The sequence below is a fragment of the Moschus berezovskii genome, chromosome 6 (genome assembly GCF_049115385.1).
Source record: "Moschus berezovskii isolate FMDL1 chromosome 6, NW_MosBer_1.0, whole genome shotgun sequence".
In the NCBI taxonomy this organism is placed as follows: domain Eukaryota; kingdom Metazoa; phylum Chordata; class Mammalia; order Artiodactyla; family Moschidae; genus Moschus; species Moschus berezovskii.
In genome coordinates, this window is record NC_142465.1 from 58,895,934 (window position 1) to 58,915,146 (window position 19,213).

Consider the following 19,213-nt stretch of genomic DNA (forward strand, 5'->3'; position numbering starts at 1 on the left):
CCAGGGATCGAACCCGGGTCTCCCTCATTGGAGGCAGATGCTTTAACCTCTGAGCCACCAGGTAAGCCCAGGGAGGCCCATACAACACAGTATTTAACAAGGCCATAACGAATGTCCTGGTGCAAGAGACACCAGCATCACTAGACAGTTCAGTGGTGGCCCTCCTCTGAGAGTTCTCCTCTGTAGTTCAGGCAAGGCTGTTACATAACTTGGCTCACTGATAACAGTGGGGCTGCTAAGACCTCAGTACAATGTAATTCAAGATAGCAGTGCTTACCTACCAAAAATCAGGATACAGAGACAATTGGAATGACTAATAAGCCGGGTCTGGCATCCCAGTGGGGGGCTCATCCAAGGAAAGCTATTAAGATGACTCATAGAACAGGAAATACAAAAAGGCATAACATATGGACAGCTGATAAGGGCACTGCTCATCTGAACCAGCAGAAAAAATCAAAGCTGGATCACTTGGTGGGGAGGTAGAGGGAAGACACCCCATTAAAAATACCACAAGTCTTTACCCTATTTCCAGACCTGACCCAGTTTTTACAACTGCAACAGTCTGACTTGGAGGTGGCTGGTTCCTGGGAGAAGTAACCCTGCAACAATATGGCAATTATATTTAATTGATTCCCCAGGTCTCTCCCCAAGGGAATCTCCAGCTATTTCATGGGGAAGGAGGAAACCTAGATATTATGCAGGCTGAAGGACAGAGTGAATGAGTGGACATTTACAACTGAAGATGCAGAGTATCATCATGCCCCTTCCTAGAGTTTGGACATATAGTCTCCAGATAATAAATGGAGTTTTGCCAAGATCCAACTTAAAGTGAGTTCACTGAGGTAATGGACCCATTCAGTCATCATTTCTGATCCAGGATTTTAACAGTGGACAGTTGGAGCATCTCCCACATGGGATCCTTGGTCTTTGAGGTAAAGACCTGTGGCTGAATATCAGTTGTGGCTCCAAGCACAACTGCCATGAAAGGGGCTGTCATTTGTCTCACTGACCTCCCCCTTCTAAGAGACCCGCCAGAATCCTGCTCTGCTAGGAGCTGCTACTTGAACATGTAGGAGAAGTAGGTGCCAGTGGCACAAAGGGTAAGCTGTGAAGATACGCCACCCACATGCCTTCAAAGACGGACTTGCTATGGGATGCCATCCCTAGATGGCCTTCTAGTGTCAGTTCCTTCAAAGTCTGCATCAGCTGCACCAAACTGCCTCACCTGCACCTAGACATTGAGAAGTCAGGGGTGGAAAGGCCTGGCCAACTGGGCCCACCACTGGATGTGTTTGGCAACCAGGGGTTGATGGACCTACCCATTTACTGTCACAATTGGTTAAGGAAGAATCAAAAGTGTCCCTGGGAATCATCAGCGTTCTTTCTGAAGCTCCATGCTAAATTGGCCAAGGTTTCATTGAATCCATCACAATTGGATTTCTTGCTACTTTATTTTGCTTCTTCCCTCTCCCCTTCTCTAATAAACACCTTACTCATTAAGAGCAGTGGTGATATTTGCTTCTGGAAAACCTAACCAATTGTACACCAGCAATTGCTGGTGTTTGCTTTTAAAAGCAAACCGGGCACAATCTCCTTTTATCTCTGCTTTTAGGATCCACATTCAAGACACAAAACTCTGTGAAGTTCCTGCATATAAACAATACACAGTCTCATATAAACACTGCTGCTGCTGCTGCTAAGTCGCTTCAGTTGTGTCTGACTCTGTGTGACCCCATAGATGGCAGCTCACCAGGCTCCCCCGTTCTGGGATTCTCCAGGCAAGAACATTGAAGTGGGTTGCCATTTCCTTCTCCACATGTGCAAAATCACTATCTAGTGTGAACTTACTGCATAGTACAAGGAGCTCAGGTTGGTGCTCTGTGGTGACCTAAATGGGTAGGATGGGAGGCAGGAGGCAGGTCCAGGAGGGAGGGGATATATGTGTACTTATAGCTGATTCACTTTATTGTATAGCAGAAGCTAACACATTATAAAGCAACTGCATTGTTGTTGTTGTTTAGTTACTAAGTCGTGTCCAACACTTTTGAGACCCTGTGGACTGTAGCCCTTCAGTCTCCTCTGTCCAGGGGATTCTCCACGCAAGAATACTATAGTGGGTTGCCATTTCCTTCTCTAGGGGATCTTCCAAATCCAGGGATCAAACCCACATCTCTTGCATTGGCAGGCAGATTCTTTACTTCTGAGCCACCAGGAAAGCCCGAAAGCAACTATACCCCAATTAAAATATATATATTTGAAAATATAAAAGAATACACAGTCTCAATAAGCCATCAGTTGAAAAGTCAAGTTAATACGTAATTTCCAATCAAGGAGATCCAACCACTCCATTCTAGGGGAGATCGATCCTGGGTGTTCACTGGAAGGACTGATGGTAAAGCTGAAGCTGCAATACTTTGGCCACCTCATGCAACGAATTGATTCACTGGAAAAGACTCTGATGTTGGGAAAGGTTGGGGGCGGGAGGAGAAGGGGATGACAGAGAATGAGATGGCTGGATGGCATCACCGACTCTGTGGACATGAGTTTGAGTGAACTCCGGGAGTTGGTGATGGACAGGGAGGCCTGGCGTGCTGTGATTCATGGGGTCGCGGAGAGTCGGACACGACTGAGCGACTGAACTGAACTGAACTGAACTGAATCCCTTTCTTCTTTTTAAACTCTGGTCCTCTCTTAATCCACAGGCTATAATTTTAAATTGTTGTGAATTAAATCACTCACTTTTTTAAACTTCTTTAAGCATACTCATCTTTCTAAGTAAATCATGTTTGTTTAACATTTTTTTCTTCAAGTTTAATGAAGTGTAATTTACCTCCAGGGAAATTCACCCTTTTTACTTAAATAGTCTTACAAGTTTTGACAAATGCATATAATCCTGTAACTCCCACTAGAATCAAGTCATCCATCCATTTCTTCCATTCCCAGTCCCTGGTAACTACTGATTTGGGTTTGTTTTACACTTTTTTAAATTGTTTTATCTGTGATTATGGTTTCAGTGTGTCTGCCCTCTGATGCCCTCTCACAAATGGTATGGAACCTAACAGAAGCAGAAGATATTAAGAAGAGGTGGCAAGAATACACAGAAGAATTATACAAAAAAGATCTTCACGACCAAGGTAATCACGATGGTGTGATCACTCACCTAGAGTCAGACATCATGGAATGAGAAATCAAGTGGGCCTTAGAAAGCATCACTATGAACAAAGCTAGTGGAGGTGATGGAATTCCAGTTAAGCTATTTCAAATCCTGAAAGATGATGCTGTGAAAGTGCTGCACTCAATATGCCAGCAAATTTGGAAAACTCAGCAGTGGCCACAGGACTGGAAAAGGTCAGTCTTCATTCCAATTCCAAAGAAAGGCAACGCCAAAGAATGCTCAAACTACCGCACAATTGCACTCATCTCACACGCTAGTAAAGTCATGCTCAAAATTCTCCAAGCCCAGGCTTCAGCAGCACGTGAACTGTGAACTTCCAGATGTTCAAGCTGGTTTTAGAAAGGCAGAGGAACCAGAGATCAAATTGCCAACATCTGCTGGATCATGGAAAAAGCAAGAGAGTTCCAGAAAAACATCTATTTCTGCTTCATTGACTATGCCAAAGCCTTTGACTGTGTGGATCACAATAAACTGTGGAAGATTCTGAAAGAGATGGGAATACCAGACCACCTGACCTGCCTCTTGAGAGAGGTTAGAACTGGACATGGAACAACAGACTGGTTCCAAATAGGAAAAGGAGAATGTCAAGGCTGTATATTGTCACCTTGCTTATTTCACTTATATGCAGAGTACATCATGAGAAATGCTGGGCTGGAAGAAGCACAAGCTGGAGTCAAGATTGCCGGGAGAAATATCAATCACCTCAGATATGCAGATTCCACCACCCTTATGGCAGAAAGTGAAGAGGAACTCAAAGGCCTCTTGATGAAAGTGAAAGAGGAGAGTGAAAAAGTTGGCTTAAAGCTCAACATTCAGAAAACGAAGATCATGGCATCTGGTCCCATCACTTCATGGGAAATGGATGGAGAAACAGTGGAAACTGTCAGACTTTATTTTGGGGGGCTCCAAAATCACTGAAGATGGTGATTGTACCCATGAAATTAAAAGACACTTACTCCTTGGGAAGAAAGTTATGACCAACCTAGATAGCATGTTAAAAAGCAGAGACATTACTTGGCCAACAAAGGTCCGTCTAGTCAAGGCTATGGTTTTTCCTGTGGTCATGTATGGATGTGAAAATTGGACTGTGAAGAAAGCTGATCGCCGAAGAGTTGATGCTTTTGAATTGTGGTGTTGGAGAAGACTCTTGAGAGTGAGTCCCTTGGTCTGCAAGGAGATCCAACCAGTCCATTCTAAAGGAGATCAATCCTGGGTGTTCATTGGAAGGACTGATGCTAAAGCTGAAACTCCAATACTTTGGCCACCTCATGTGAAGAGTTGACTCTGATGCTGGGAGGGATTGGGGGCAGGAGGAGAAGGGGACGACAGAGGATGAGATGGCCGGATAGCATTACTGACTCGATGGACATGAGTTTGAGTGAACTCTGGGAGTTGGTGATAGACAGGGAGGCCTAGCATGCTGCGATTCATGGGGTTGCACAGAGTCGGACATGACTGAAGTACTGAACTGAACTTTACTGAAATTGTCTTTTTTTTCATTTTTACTCTGCAACTTTTCAAGTATGTTTGGTTATTCTTTATATTTTCTAATTCTTATAACCTCACTTTGTGCACCGATTCTTCTCCCAAGTTGTTGGATCATTTTATGATCAATCATTACTCTGAACTCTTTCTTGGCAGATTGCTTATCTTCACATAACTTAGCTGTTCTGGGGTTTTATCTTATTTCTTCATCTGAAACATACTCCTTTAGTCTAGATTTCTGTATTTTTATGTATGGGGAGGATTAGTTATGTTTCTTGACCTTGGAGAAGTGGCCCTCTGTGGGGAAATATCCTGCCCGTCCTGGTAGGACACTCTCCTCTCGTCATGAAGGGGCAGGGACCAGCTGGACTCAGTGTGGTGGTGGTTGTGGTTTAGTCACTAAGTTGTGTCTGACTCTTGTGACGCCATGTAGCCCTCCATGCTCCTCTGTCCACGGGATTTTCCATGCAAGAATACTGAAGTGGGTTTCCATTTCTTTCTCCAGGGATATTCCTGACCCGAGCATAGAACCTGGGTCTCCTGCATTGCAGGCAAATGCTTTACCATCTGAGCCACCAGGGAAGCCTGGTCCCAGGGTAGGTTCTCACTGGCTTGCTGACTGGTTCCACAGGCTGCAGGAGGGAGGGTAGGATTCATACTTCTTGTGTTTGCCCCCTGGTGGGTGAGGCTGGTCTAAGAGTCTTGGATAGGCTTTCTAGTGGGAGAAGCTGGTGGTTAAATCTGGGTCTCATTATATTCTGATGGGCAGGGTCCTGTCTAGGGGCATGTCCAGAGGCAGCTGTGGGCTCTTTAGTCTTCAGCAGCCAGTCTGTAGATGGGTCCTGAGTTCTTTGCCTTGAGGCATCCCAGAACTGTATCCTCTCCAGGGCGAGGTTAGGCCTTGTTGCCAAAATAGGGACCTCCAGGAGACCTCAAGCTGATGAATATTCCCCCAGGACCTCCACCACCATGTCCTCATCCCCACAGTGAGCCACAGCCACCTGCTGCTTCCCCAGGAGATCCTCCAAGACCAGCAGGTAGGTCTGGCCCAGGCTCCTGGGAAGTCACTGCTTTTGCCCTGAGACCTCGTGTGCAGGTTCCAAGAGTGGCATCTCTTCTTCCCTCAGCCCTGTGGAGCTTCTGCACTTAGGACCTGCTGGCCTTCAGAGCAAATGCTCTGGGGGTGGGGGTGGGAGGCTCCTCCTCCCACTGTCAGACCCCCATGCTGGGGAGACGGACCTGAGGCTCAGAACTCTCACTCGTGGAAGAACTTCTGCGATAAAATTGTTCTCCAATGTGTGGGTCAGTCGCCTGGCTGGTGAGGGATTGGAGTATATCACGAGTGCACCCCCTCCTGTCTCCTTGGGTTTGTTCCCTATACCTTTAGATATGGAATATCTTTTGGGTAGGTTCAAGTCTTTTGTTATTGATGGTTTTTCAGAATTTGGTTGTGATTTTGGTGAGTTCATGAGAGCAGGTGAGCTCAAGTTCCTTTTACTCGACTGCCTTATTGATAAAATCTGCAACCTTTATTCTTTCTCTTGATACTTTATCCTCTTTCACCATCATGCCTGAAATTTTAGGCTGATTCCAATTCAGCGACAACAGGGCAAACCCTCAGGAAATGGCTCCCTTGCATTTTCTGGAACATCTTATCCTCAGCATTTCTGCTGCTGCATGACATGATGTGTTAATCCTGCTTCCATATTACCTAGCTCTGGGGCTTTATCTTCTGCCTTTTGCAATCAGTCAAGCTAGCTCTTTCTTTCTCAGAGTTCATTGCTTTAAGGTTCTCAGAGATTCCCCATTTGAACTGAATAATCACCTAGAGGCTTCAGGACTCATGAAATCAAATGAGTTTATGTTTCAACTCTAGTGGTTCTGAGTATATCACCTACTTACTTCCTATAAGTTTTAGATTTAAATGGCTTACTGCTTCATTAAACAGCGAGTCCATTTAACATGAAAAACGTTTACTACTAGACTTGAACTAAAAATTAAAAAGAATAAAAGTTTATTTTTATTTAATAGAAACTGATCCTAATTCAAGACTTCATCGAGCTATACCTGCATGATTATACCCGCATAATGTTTGAAATGATTGCCCTATCTCTAGTGTTACTCCACCCTCAGCATTTTATCCTTTGCAAAGGCATCAGTTTCGTCTTTCGTCCTGTTAAAATCTTCCAATGAAAGTGAAGGATTAGAAATAGTTAGGGAGAAACCACCTGTGTGACATTTTAAATAGTATTCAGGTTCACTTAAGGCAATGCCCTTCTTCCCCACCCAATGTAATACTAAAGTTTTTCTTTTGGGAAGCCCTTTCAAGAAAAAATACAGACATTCAATGTCTGCAATTCCATTATAGCAACAATTTGTAGTGCATATAATATTTTCCCAGTCAGTCAGAAATAAATATAATAGGAGAGTGTTATTTGGAGATTAGGGAAATCATGTGTTCCTTTACCTTTTCATAGTCGAGAAAAGAAATTCAAGTACGCAGTACTATTTCCCTTATTGAGTCATAACATCCTTCATTAAGTGTTTCCACATAAGAACCCATAGAGGGCAATGTACAAAGTCTGTAATTCAGGGCTGGATGAAAGTAATTATCAGCTACTATTTCATAGAAAACATCTGGTTTTCTTGGTGCCATTCAGAACAATAAACAGCTCATAAGCCCATTCATTCTCAGTCCCAGTTGATTTAATTTGAACAATTATGCTTAATATTTGTTTTCATTTTCTAAATTACAAAATAATTAGCCTTAATCTTGAGTTTTGATTTATTATTTCTTTTACAGATGAAAATGCTGCAATATTCTGGGTAAATTTTCAAACAAAACTTGCCCTGTGTCTTTCCTATCTGATATAATCTTATGAACATAATTTTTATTCTCATAAGAATAAACTAAAATAGTTGCCAGCTGTTCTTGACAAGTTAAAGCTTGAATGTTGACTAATCAACATACCTGAAAGTAGAAATATTTGATTGCAATTATATTTTAAGACACTTCTCCTGTGACTTTAAATAGGGGAGGCATCTTCTGTGCTTTTTTTTTACCAGCCAGCTGCATATGTAATCTCAAAAACAGAATTCAATAAAAATCTGCTGAGGTTTTTATGTGCAACAAAAATGGAAACAATAGATATTTCATGGGTGCTCACTGTGTATCAAGAACTATGTTAAAATGTTTCTACGCATTATCTATCTAATCTTCATAAACAAAAGAAAGACGTTTTCTCAATTTTGCAAGTAAGGAAACTGAAAGATGTGAATCTTAGGACTGTGTTCAAGTCACACAGCAACTCAGTAATATCCACTCTACTCAAGTCTGTCTGATTCTAGGGTTTGTAATATTACCCAACACACTATGTAATACTGTGTTCCTTTTAGGCCATAGGTACAAAGATGAATGAAAAGTGGTCCTTACCTCAGAGAATTTAGTAGATAATCTAGTTAGAACATTTATATTAATAGCTATAACTCAAGGTAGAAAGAAACTGCCAGCATAGGAGTCCAGATTAAGCGGTATAGCAATTCAGACTAAAGTGGTTGGAGCAATTTTTTGTGGGTGAAAGAATCAAGAATGGCTTCTTATAGGAGAGAAAAGTAGCAGAGTTCAGTGTCCTATTTATAAGCATAAACACACTGGCTTCAAATCTAAACTCTGTTACTTATCAGCTGCATAATCTTGAGCATCTCAGAGGCTCGATTTCTTCATCTGCAATATATAGGTGATAACAATTGCTTTGTAGGGTCATTGTGAAAACTGGAAGAGCCAATATTTATAAAGCAAGGTAGAATCATGCCTGACAATTACCATTTGTCTATATGCTTAAAAAAAAAAAAAACTTTTGAATAGGACCTTTAAAAGCAGGAAGAAAATTGCCTTTTGACATGGAGAAAAGTAAAATGAGGTAAGAATTAGATATATTTGTGTGTGTGTGGACTTACAGCCTTCAAGTCACTACGAAAGTGATTTAAATTTTAAAGATTCTGTGACTCAGAAAGGTAATATTTGCAGCTAAATTCATAGCTCGCATATGACAAAGCCAGTTTAAATTCATAACATTTGGTTCCTTTTTATGACTAAGGAATATTCCATTGTCTATATATATCACATCTTCTTTATCCATTCCTCTGCCCATAGATATTTCGGTTGCTTCCATATACGTTCTGTTGTAAATAGTGCTACAATAAACACTGGGGTACATGCATCCTTTCGAATTATGGTTCTCTCTTGATATATGCCCGGGAGTGGGATTGCTGGATCATATGGTAGCCATAAAAATGAGTGAAATGTATTAATAAACATATATGGAATCTAGAAAGATGGTTCAGATTACCTATTTGCAGAGCAGCAATAGAGATGCAGACATTGCGAACCGACTTGTGTCCACAGGGGGGAAAGGAGAGGGAGGGAGGAATTGAAAGAGTAACACTGAAACATATACATTGTCACAGGTAAAACAAATAGCTAGTTGGAATTTGCTGTATGATGTAGGGAGTTCAAACCTGGTTCTCTGTTACAACGTGGAGGGTTGAGATGGGAGGTAGCAGGGGAGTTCAAGAAGGAGAAGACATATGCATACCTGTGGCTGATTTATGTTGATGTATGGCATAAACGGGCTTCCCACATAGCTCAGTTGGTAAAGCATCTGCCTGCAGTGCAGGAGACCTGGGTTCAATTCCTGGTTTGGGAAGTTCCCCTGGAAAAGAAAATGGCAATCCACTCCAGTATTCTTGCCTGGAGAATTCCATGGACAGAGGATCCTGGTGGGCTATGCTTCATGGAATCTCAATAGTCGGACATGACTTAGCACTCTATGGCATAAACTAACACAAGATTGTAAAGCAATTATCCTCCAATTAAAAATAAAAGAAAAAATAATTTTAAAAAAGGAATGAAATAATGCCATTTGTGGTGACACGGATGGACCTAGACATTGTCATGCAGAGTGAGGTAAGTCAGAAAGATAAATATTATAGAATATTTGTTATAGGTGGAATCTAGAAAACTGGTATAGATGAAGTTACTTGCAAAGCAGCAACAGAGTCGCAGATGTAGAGAACAAATTTGTGGTTACCAAAGGGGGAAGGCAAGGTGGGATGAATTGGGAGATTAGATTTGACATGTATACACTATTATATATAAAATAGATAACTAACAAGAACTTACCGTATAGCACAGGAAACTATTGTGCCATGTGGTGACCTAGGTGGAAAAGGGATCTTAAAATGAACAAATATATGTATACATATAACTTGATTCACTTTGCTGTACAGCAGAAACTTATACAACATAGTAAAGCTTACTCTATTCCAGTATCGATTAAATAATGTTTAACATTCAGATGATTCACAGAACTCACTCTGAAGTTCCCTATCCCTACCACTGCCTTTAGCTAAGACTATTTCTTTACTCTTATTCCTCTAGTCATTAGGACCTGGCATTTCTAACTCCATGATCTCTCCGGAATCTACCTTCTTTTCTCTTTTCCATCTGTCTTTGCTTTATTAAGGATAACCATTCTCTGCTTCCTTTGAATTATTCCCTTAATTCACTCTCACTCCACCCACATAATCCTCCTTCCCTGTTTATTTTTGTTTTAAAGAATAGATTTGAATCTTTCAATTTACAGGTCTTATATTCAAAAGCCTTGTGATACCAGTAGAATGCAATCCACATTTTTAAAAAACAAATGAAGATCTGTGTCTAATCCCTCATGAATGATCCTGGCTTTCTGAAGTGAATCATTCCATGGAATTAGAACTTTCTTGTCAGTCCAATATATCTATCGTGCTCTCTTTCTGCTATCTAGTCAACCTCTCCTCTTGACTGGTTTTATTAACATGATGTGATCCAATGTTCTAGTAGTATCAGAATTCTGGAAAAAAAATAACTAGATACATCTATGAAGAACTCACTGCAAAATGACAAAATGGACAGTGACATAGCCTAAAGGAAACACTACAAACTTAAATACAGGTTTGCTAATAGAAAAATTTGTAAATGTAGAGGACACTTGTTTTCCCTTTTCTGATCTTTTAATTGTACACTACAATAGTTTGGGGGAGTATTTTTGGGAGGGCTGGGCCCCATGGATTATCAAATATTTTGAATTGAATGTAAACATAGAAACAAAGAAACACATACTTACTTCCTGCCTGTAAATGTCTGGAACTGGAGCTGGTGAAGTAATTGAGACAACTTTCTGCCCGGAAGAGAAAGAAAGAGTGCTAATTTCTGAAGCTGTACATCCACCATTCAGTAAACCAGAGATACATAGGATTCCTCACAAGTCATCACAAGTCAATCAGGTGCCAGGGAATGCACTTGGGCTTGAGTCGTATCAAAGGGATCACACTTAAGAAACGCTTTGACATGCCTCCAGGAGATGGAAGCTGAAGAAATGTAGCAAGAAGTCTGCTTTGCATTTGCCCACATCAGAAAACAGTTCACACAGGGCCGGATTAAACAGCACTAATCAAATAAAATTTTTGTTTACTTTCCTCCCATCACTGCTCTGATCCTGGCAGTGCAAACAACAGAAAAGTAAGTGAAGGAAAACCAGATAAATTACATCTTTGTCAGACCAGGTCCCCAGGAAAAAAAGATAGGCCTAACTTGAAGGAAGAGAACAGATGATAACTTGACTGAGTTGGATGTTTAATGTAAGAGAGAATCAGACTTCTTACTTCGTGGGGGTGGTGGTTAAGTTGAGAGATCTTCCTGAGTGAGATGTCCTTAACAGGGAGAGTTAAATCTGACATGTTGTATTTTAAAAGAGAAATATGAAATAATGAATAGTTTGTCCCATCACATTTTGCTCATTCAATAAACCACTTGTTAATAGAACTTTTCCCAGCAGCATCTAAACTTGCCTTAAACTCTACCATTTAAAAGAACCAAAGGAAAATAAATACTCATTAGATCCTACTTTTCTCTGCACAGTGCTTAAACGTTTTTGCAATGCAAATCTTTGCAGAAGTTATTTGTCCCACCCCTGTTCACTCCCTCTAATTATTCCTTGATGATGGGTGCACTGCTTATCACTTCCCCTTTCCTTTTTTTTTTTTTTTCCACTTCCCCTTTCCTGAAGCAAATGTTGATAACCTTTGTTTTCTAACTCCAGTGGATATAATTCAGTCGTTTTGAGAACTCACTAGAATGTGACACCTGTAAACTCTCTCCTTGAAACTGTCTTCTACTGGCTTCCATTATATTGCCCTCTCTTGTTTTTCCTTCAGCTTTGTTGCCAGATATTTTCAGTCTTCTTGTAGGATCATCTTCTACAATTAGATGTTGGAGTTGCTCATAGCTTGGCCCTAGCCCATCTTTTCACGTTATATAGTATATACTCTTCTTCAGTAAACTTACTAATATCTGCAACTTTATTTATGCCAGTGATTTCCCAATTTATTTTAAGGCTATATATTCAACAATTGACCTGATATGTCCATGTAAATATTACAAATGCACTTCCAACTTCCCGTGTTCAGAACAAATCCTATACTTGTTAGCCTCTGTGTCTCTTTCAAGGTTCTGTATTTCTTCAAATGGTAATACTATACGTTCAGTTCTATAAACCACAAATAATTAAGTCTTCTCTGACATCTGCTCCTTGTTGAACCTCCATATTTACTCTTTAATCTACACACTTTCTCTGTCCTCAGTGGAATTTGCTCTGGTTCATATTTTTCCTACATCATGTCAACTCAAGACCCCTGGCTGATCTCCCCACTTCTACACTTACCCTCCTCAGGTCTACGCTCCATGTGTTGTTGATATTCAGTCACTAAGCTGTGTCTGGGCTTCCCTGGTGGCTCAGAGGTTAAAGCGTCTGCCTCCAATGCGGGAGATCTGGGTTCGATCCCTGGGTCGGGAAGATCCCCTGGAGAAGGAAACGGTAACCCACTCCAGTATTCTTGCCTGGAGAATCCCATGGACGGAGAAGCCTGGTAGGCTACAGTCCACGGGGTTGCAAAGAGTCAGACACGACTGAGCGACGGAACGGAATGGAAGCTGTGTCTGACTGTGCAACTCCATGATCTGCAGCTCACTGGGCTTCTCTGTTCTTCACTATCTCCAGAAGTTTGCTCAAACTCATGTCCATTGGGTTGGTGATGCCATCCAACCATCTTATCCTCTGCTGCCTCCTTTTGCCCTCAATCTTTCCCAGCATCAGGGTCTTTTCCAATAAGTTGACTCTTTGCATCAGGTGCCCAAAGTATTGGAGTTTCATCTTCAGCATCAGTTCTTCCAATGAATGTTTAGGATTGATCTCCTTGCTGTCCAAGGGTCTCTCAAGAGTCTTCTACAACACCACAGTTCAAAAGCATCGATTCTTCAGTGTGCAGCTTTCTTTATGGTCCAACTGAATCATCCATACATGGCTACTGAAGAAAACATAGCTTTGACTGTACAGACCGTTGTTGGCAAAGTGGAAACTGTTTCTACTTTTAAATACATTGTCTAAGTTTGTCATAGCTTTCCTTTTAAGGAGCAAGTGTCTTTAAATTTCATGGCTGCAGTCAGAGTCTGCAGTGATTTTGGAGCCCAAGAAAGTCTGCCACTGTTTCCACTTTTCCCCCATCTATTTGCCATTAAGTGATGGGACTGGATGCCAAGATCTTAGTTTTTTGTTTTTTGTTTAATTTTTCATTAGAAAACTGAAATTTACATTGTGTTTATATCACTCACTGAGTACATGGCATTTAAAAACAACACCGTTAAAGAAAGATAATAAAAATACAAAGTCTTAAAACCTACGGGATATGGAAAACATTATCCACTGAGGCCTTAAATGTAGTAAACTTTACATAAAAAGGAAAAGCAATGAGTATACAAGTATACAGCCAGTTTAAGAAGTTAGCAAGATGAGCAGAATAATCATAAAGAAAAGAAAGCACCTAATACATATCAGGTATTAATGCAATAAAAATAAAATTGAGAGGTTCAACAGAGTCAAAGCTGCCTTAAAAAGCTTCTCTAAAAAGGGAAACATCAGGTAACAATAATCAACAAGAAAAATCCTACAAATAAACAATATTCAAAATGGGAATTATTCATAGAAACATTAAGAATATAAATAATAGAAACAACTTTATGCCTATACAATCGAAGATTAATTGTCTCCTATACAGGGTTATTGTTACCGTCTTTCTAAATTCCATTTATATGTGTTAGTGTACTGTATTGGAGTTTTTCTTTCTGACTTATTTCACTCTGTATAATGGGCTCCAGTTTCATCCACCTCATTAGAACTAATTAAAATGTGTTCTTTTTAATTGCTGAGGAATACTCCATTGTGTATATGTACCACAGCTTTCTTATCCATTTGTCTGCTGATGGACATCTAGGTTGCTTCCATGTCCTGGCTATTATAAACAGTGCAGCGATGAACATTGGAGTACATGTGTCTCTTTCAATTCTAGTTTCCTCAGTGTGTACGCCCAGCAGTGGGATTGCTGGGTCATATGGCAGTTCTATTTCCAGTTTTTTAAGGAATCTCCACACTGTTCTTCATAGTAGCTGTACTAGTTTGCATTCCCACCAACAGTGTAAGAGGGTTCCCTTTTCTCCACACCCTCTCCAGCATTTATTGTTTGTAGACTTTTGGAAAGTAGCCATTCTGACTGGCGTGAAATGTTACCTCATTGTGGTTTTGATTTGCATTTCTCTGATTATGAGGGATGTTGAGCATCTTTTCATATGTTTGTTAGCCATCTTTATGTCTTCTTTGGAGAAATGTCTGTTTAGTTTTTTTCCCCATTTTTTGATTGGGTTGTTTATTTTTCTGGAATTGAGCTGCAGGAGTTGCTTGTATATTTTTGAGATTAATCCTTTGTCAGTTGCTTCATTTGCTATTATTTTCTCCCATTCTAAAGGCTGTCTTTTCACCTTGCTTATAGTTTCCTTTGCTGTGCAGAAGCTTTTGATTTCAATTAGGTCCCATTTGTTTATTTTTGCTTTTATTTCCAGTATTCTGGGAGGTGGGTCATGGAGGATCCTGCTGTGATTTATGTCGGAGAGTGTTTTGCCTATGTTCTCCTCTAGGAGTTTTATAGTTTCTGGTCTTACATTTAGATCTTTAATCCATTTTGAGTTTATTTTTGTGTATGGTGTTAAGGATTGTTCTAGTTTCATTCTTTTACAAATGACCAGTTTTCCCAGCAACACTTGTTAAAGAGATTGTCTTTTCTCCATTGAATATTCTTGCCTCCTTTGTCAAAGATAAGGTGTCCATAGGTGTGTGAATTTATCTCTGGGCTTTCTATTTTGTTCCATTGATCTATATTTCTGTCTTTATGCCAGAAATAGTTTTTTGAATGTTGAGTTTTAAGCCAGCATTTTCACTCTCCTCTTTCACCAGCTCCTTATTGCAAAACTCAGGCTTAAATTGAAGTAGGGAAAGCCAATAGGCCATTCAGGTATGACCTAAATCAAATCCCTTTTGATTTTACAGTTATGTTGTTCTTCAGTCACTTAGTTGTGGCCAACTCTCTGGGACCTCATGTACTGTAACACATGTCCTTCACTATCTCCCGGACTTTGCTCAAACTCATGTCCACTGGGTTGGTGATGCCATCCAACCATGTCATACTCTGCTACCCCCTTCTCCTTTTCTCTTCCATCTTTTGAAACATCAGGGACTTTTCCAATGAGTTGGTTCTTCATATCAGGTTCTAAGTATTGGAGTTCTTCCAATGAATATTCAGGACTTATTTCCTTTAGGATAGACTGGTTGGATCTCCTTGCTGTCCAAAGGACTCTCAAGAGTCTTCTCCAACACCACAGTTCAAAAGCATCAATTCTTTGGTACATATCCTTTATGGTCCAACTCTCACATCCATACATGACTATTGGAAAAACCATATCTTTGACTATAAGGACTTTTGTACCTTAATTAGAATTTATTTCATTGCTACAAAATGCTAACAATAATTTGAGTCTTCAGTGGGTCATAATCTTTCCTGGTGTGGTCTCACCTCAACATTGATGACTACTGATGATGGAACAACAGACTGGTTCCAAATAGGAAAAGGAGTATGTCAAGGCTGTATATTGTCACCCTGCTTATTTAACTTATATGCAGAGTACATCATGAGGAATGCTGGGCTGGAAGAAGCACAAGCTGGAATCAAGATTGCTGGGAGAAATATCGATAACCTCAGATATGCAGATGACACCACCCTTATGGCAGAAAGAGAAGAAGAATTAAAAAGCCTCTTGAAGAAAGTGAAAGAGGAGAGTGAAAAGGTTGGCTTGAAGCTCAACATTCAGAAAACAAAAATCATGGCATCTGGTCCCATCACTTCACAGGAAATAGATGGGGAAACAGTGGAAACAGTATTAGATTTTATTTTTCTGGGCTCCAAAATCACTGCAGATGCTGATTGCAGTCATGAAATTAAAAGATGCTTACTCCTTGGAAGGAAAGTTATGACCAACCTAGATAGCATGTTAAAAAGCAGAGACATTACTTTGCCAACCAAGGTCCATCTAGTCAAGGCTATGATTTTTCCCATGGTCATGTATGGATGTGAGAGTTGGACGGTGAAGAAAGCTGATCGCCGAAGAATTGATGCTTTTGAACTGTGGTGCTGGAGAAGACTCTTGAGAGTCCCTTGGACTGCAAGGAGATCCAATCAGCCCATTCTGAAGGAGATCAGTCCTGGGTGTTCATTGGAAGGACTGATGTTAAAGCTGAAACTCCAATACTTCGGCCACGTCATGCAATGAGTTGACTCACTGGAAAAGACTCTGATGCTGGGAGGGATTGGGGGTTAGAGGAGAAGGGTACGACAGAGAATGAGATGGCTGGATGGCATCACCGACTTGGTGGACATGAGTTTGAGTGAACTCCGGGAGTTGGTGATGGACAGGGAGGCCTGGCGTGCTATGATTCATGGGGTCGCAAAGAGTCAGACACGATTGAGCGACTGAACTGACTGTCTGACTGATGATCTGGGTGGTGATTGCTGAAGGATGGGATCAGTACAGTTCAGTTTAGTCACTCAGTCATATCCAACCTTTGCAACCCCATGGACTGCAGCATGCCAGGCTTCCCTGTTCAACACCAACTCCTGGAACCTGCTCAGTGAGACTGCTCATTGAGTCGGTGATGCCATCCAACCGTCTCATCTTCTATCATCCCCTTCTCCTCCTGCCATCAATCTTTCCCAGCATCAGGGTCTTTTCAAATGAGTCAGCTCTTCGCATCAGGTGGCCAAAGAATTGGAGTTTCCGCTTCAGCATAAGTCCTTCCAATGAACATCCAGGACTGATCTGCTTTAGGATGGACTGGTTGGATCTCCTTGCAGTCCAAGGGACTCTCAAGAGTCTTCTCCAACACCACAGTTCAAAAGCATCAATTCTTCAGTGATCAGCTTTCTTTATAGTCCAACTCTCACATCCATACAGGAGTAGTTTACGTCTTAAGAAACCACTTTCCTTTTTCATCCATAATAAGCAATTCCTCATCTGTTCATTTTATCATAAAATTGCAACAATTCAGTCCATCTTCAGGTTCCACTTCTAATCCTAGTTCTTTAGCTGTTTCCATTACATATGCAGTTACTTCCTCTGCTGAAGCCTTGAGCTGCTCAAAGACATCCATGAGAGTTGAAATCAACTTCTCCCAAACTCTTGTTAATGTTGATATTTTGACCTCTTCCCATGAATCATTAAGGTCTTTAATAGTGTCCAAAATGCTGCATCCTTTCCTGAAGGTTTTCAATTAATTTTGCCCAGATCTATCAAAAGAATTACTATCTATGTTTTTTATAGCCTTACAAAATGTATTTCTTGAATAATATTACTTGAAAGTTGAAATTATCCCTTGGCCCGTGCACTGCAGAACGAATGTTGTGCTAACAGCCGTGGAAACAATGCTTATCTCATTGTACATCTCCATCAGAGTTCTTGGATGACCAGGTGTGTTGTCAGTGAGCAGAAATATTTAGAAACTTTTTTTTTCTTCTGAGCAGTGTGTCTCAACAGTGGGCTTAAAATATTCAGCAAATCCTGTCATAAACAGATGGGCTCTTATCCAGGCTTTGTTGTTCCATTTATAGAACACAGAGTAGATTTAGCGTAATTCTCAAGGAACCAAGGACTTCCAGAATGGTAAGTGAGCATTGGCTTCAACTTCAAGTCACCAATTGCATTAGCCCCTAACAAAAGTGTCAATCTGTCCTTTGAAGCTTTAAAGCCAGGCACTTACTTCTCTATTGCTATGAAAATCATACATGGCATCTGTCTTCCAATGTAAGTCTCTTTTGTGTACATTGAAACTATGTTGGTTAGTGTGGCTGTTTTCATTACTTAGCTGAGCTAGATATCCTGGATAACTTGCAGCAGCTTCTACATGGTTATCTGCTGTTTCACCTTGCACTTTTATGTTATGAAACAGGTGTCTTTCCTCAAACCTCATGAACAAAGCTCTGTTAGCTTTATACTTTTTTTTTTTTGCAGCTTCCTTACTTTTCTCAACCTTCATAGAATGGAAGAGTTAAGGCCTTGCTCTGAGTAAGGTTTTGGTTTAATAAAATGGTTTGAAGTGTTTAATCTTCTATCCAGACCACTTAAACTTTCTCCATATAGCAATAAGGTTACTTTGCTTTCTTATCATTTGTATGTTCAGTGGGGGCATTTTAAATTTCCTTTAAGAACTTTTCCTTTGTATTCACAACTTGGCTATTTGGCACAAGAGGTCCAACTTTCAGCCTGTCTCAGCTTTCAACATGCCTTCCTCAATAAGCTTAATAGTTTCTAGCTTTAGAGTTAATGTGAGAGACATGAGGGTATTCATTTCCCATGAATACTTAGAGGCATTGTAAGGCTATTAATTGGCCTAATTTCAGTGTTACTGTGTCTCAGGGAACAGCGAGGACTGAAGAGAGTGAGAGAGATAAGGGAACAGCTGGTTTAAGGATCAGTGAGAGCACTCACATTTACTGATTTTTGCCATCTTATGTGGGCAGCTTGTGACCTCCTAAAACATTTGTAATAGCAAAGATCACTGATCACCATAACAAATATAATAATAATGAAAAAGTTTAAATATTGAAAGACCTGCCAAAATGTGACACAGAGACACAAAATAGCAAATACTGTTAGAAAAATGGTGTTGATACACTTGCTTAATTCAAGGTTTCCATAAAGCTTAAAATAGTCAAAACCTCAATATTTGCAAAGCACAGTAAAACATGATATTCCTGTATATATAATTATAACTAGGTTTTTGGCAACCAGTTTCTTTTCCGTATGGAATTGATCACAGTTCACTAACTTACAGATTATATCTATGTTTACTTGTTTTGTCTTATTTTGCTTTTCACTTTTTTTTCTTGGTCTTCACCTGTATTCTTCGTAAGTGCTTCAAAACTGTTTGTATTTTCATCTTGGTAAGCCACTATCTGTTGTAATACTTCTGTCTTTTGCATTTTCCAGCAGACTTAGCTATTCTAAGCAAATAGCTCAATGTCTAATTGTTTTCATTACACAGGAATTTTCATTCCTTACTTATATTCTTATATTTTAAG

At 40.3% G+C, this 19,213-nt stretch overlaps 1 pseudogene; it reads left to right on the forward strand.

Moving 5' to 3' along the window:
• Positions 1-5,600: 5,600 nt before the first annotated feature.
• LOC129536041 (A-kinase-interacting protein 1-like) overlaps positions 5,601-19,213 on the forward strand; it is a 65,401-nt pseudogene continuing 51,788 nt past the window's right edge.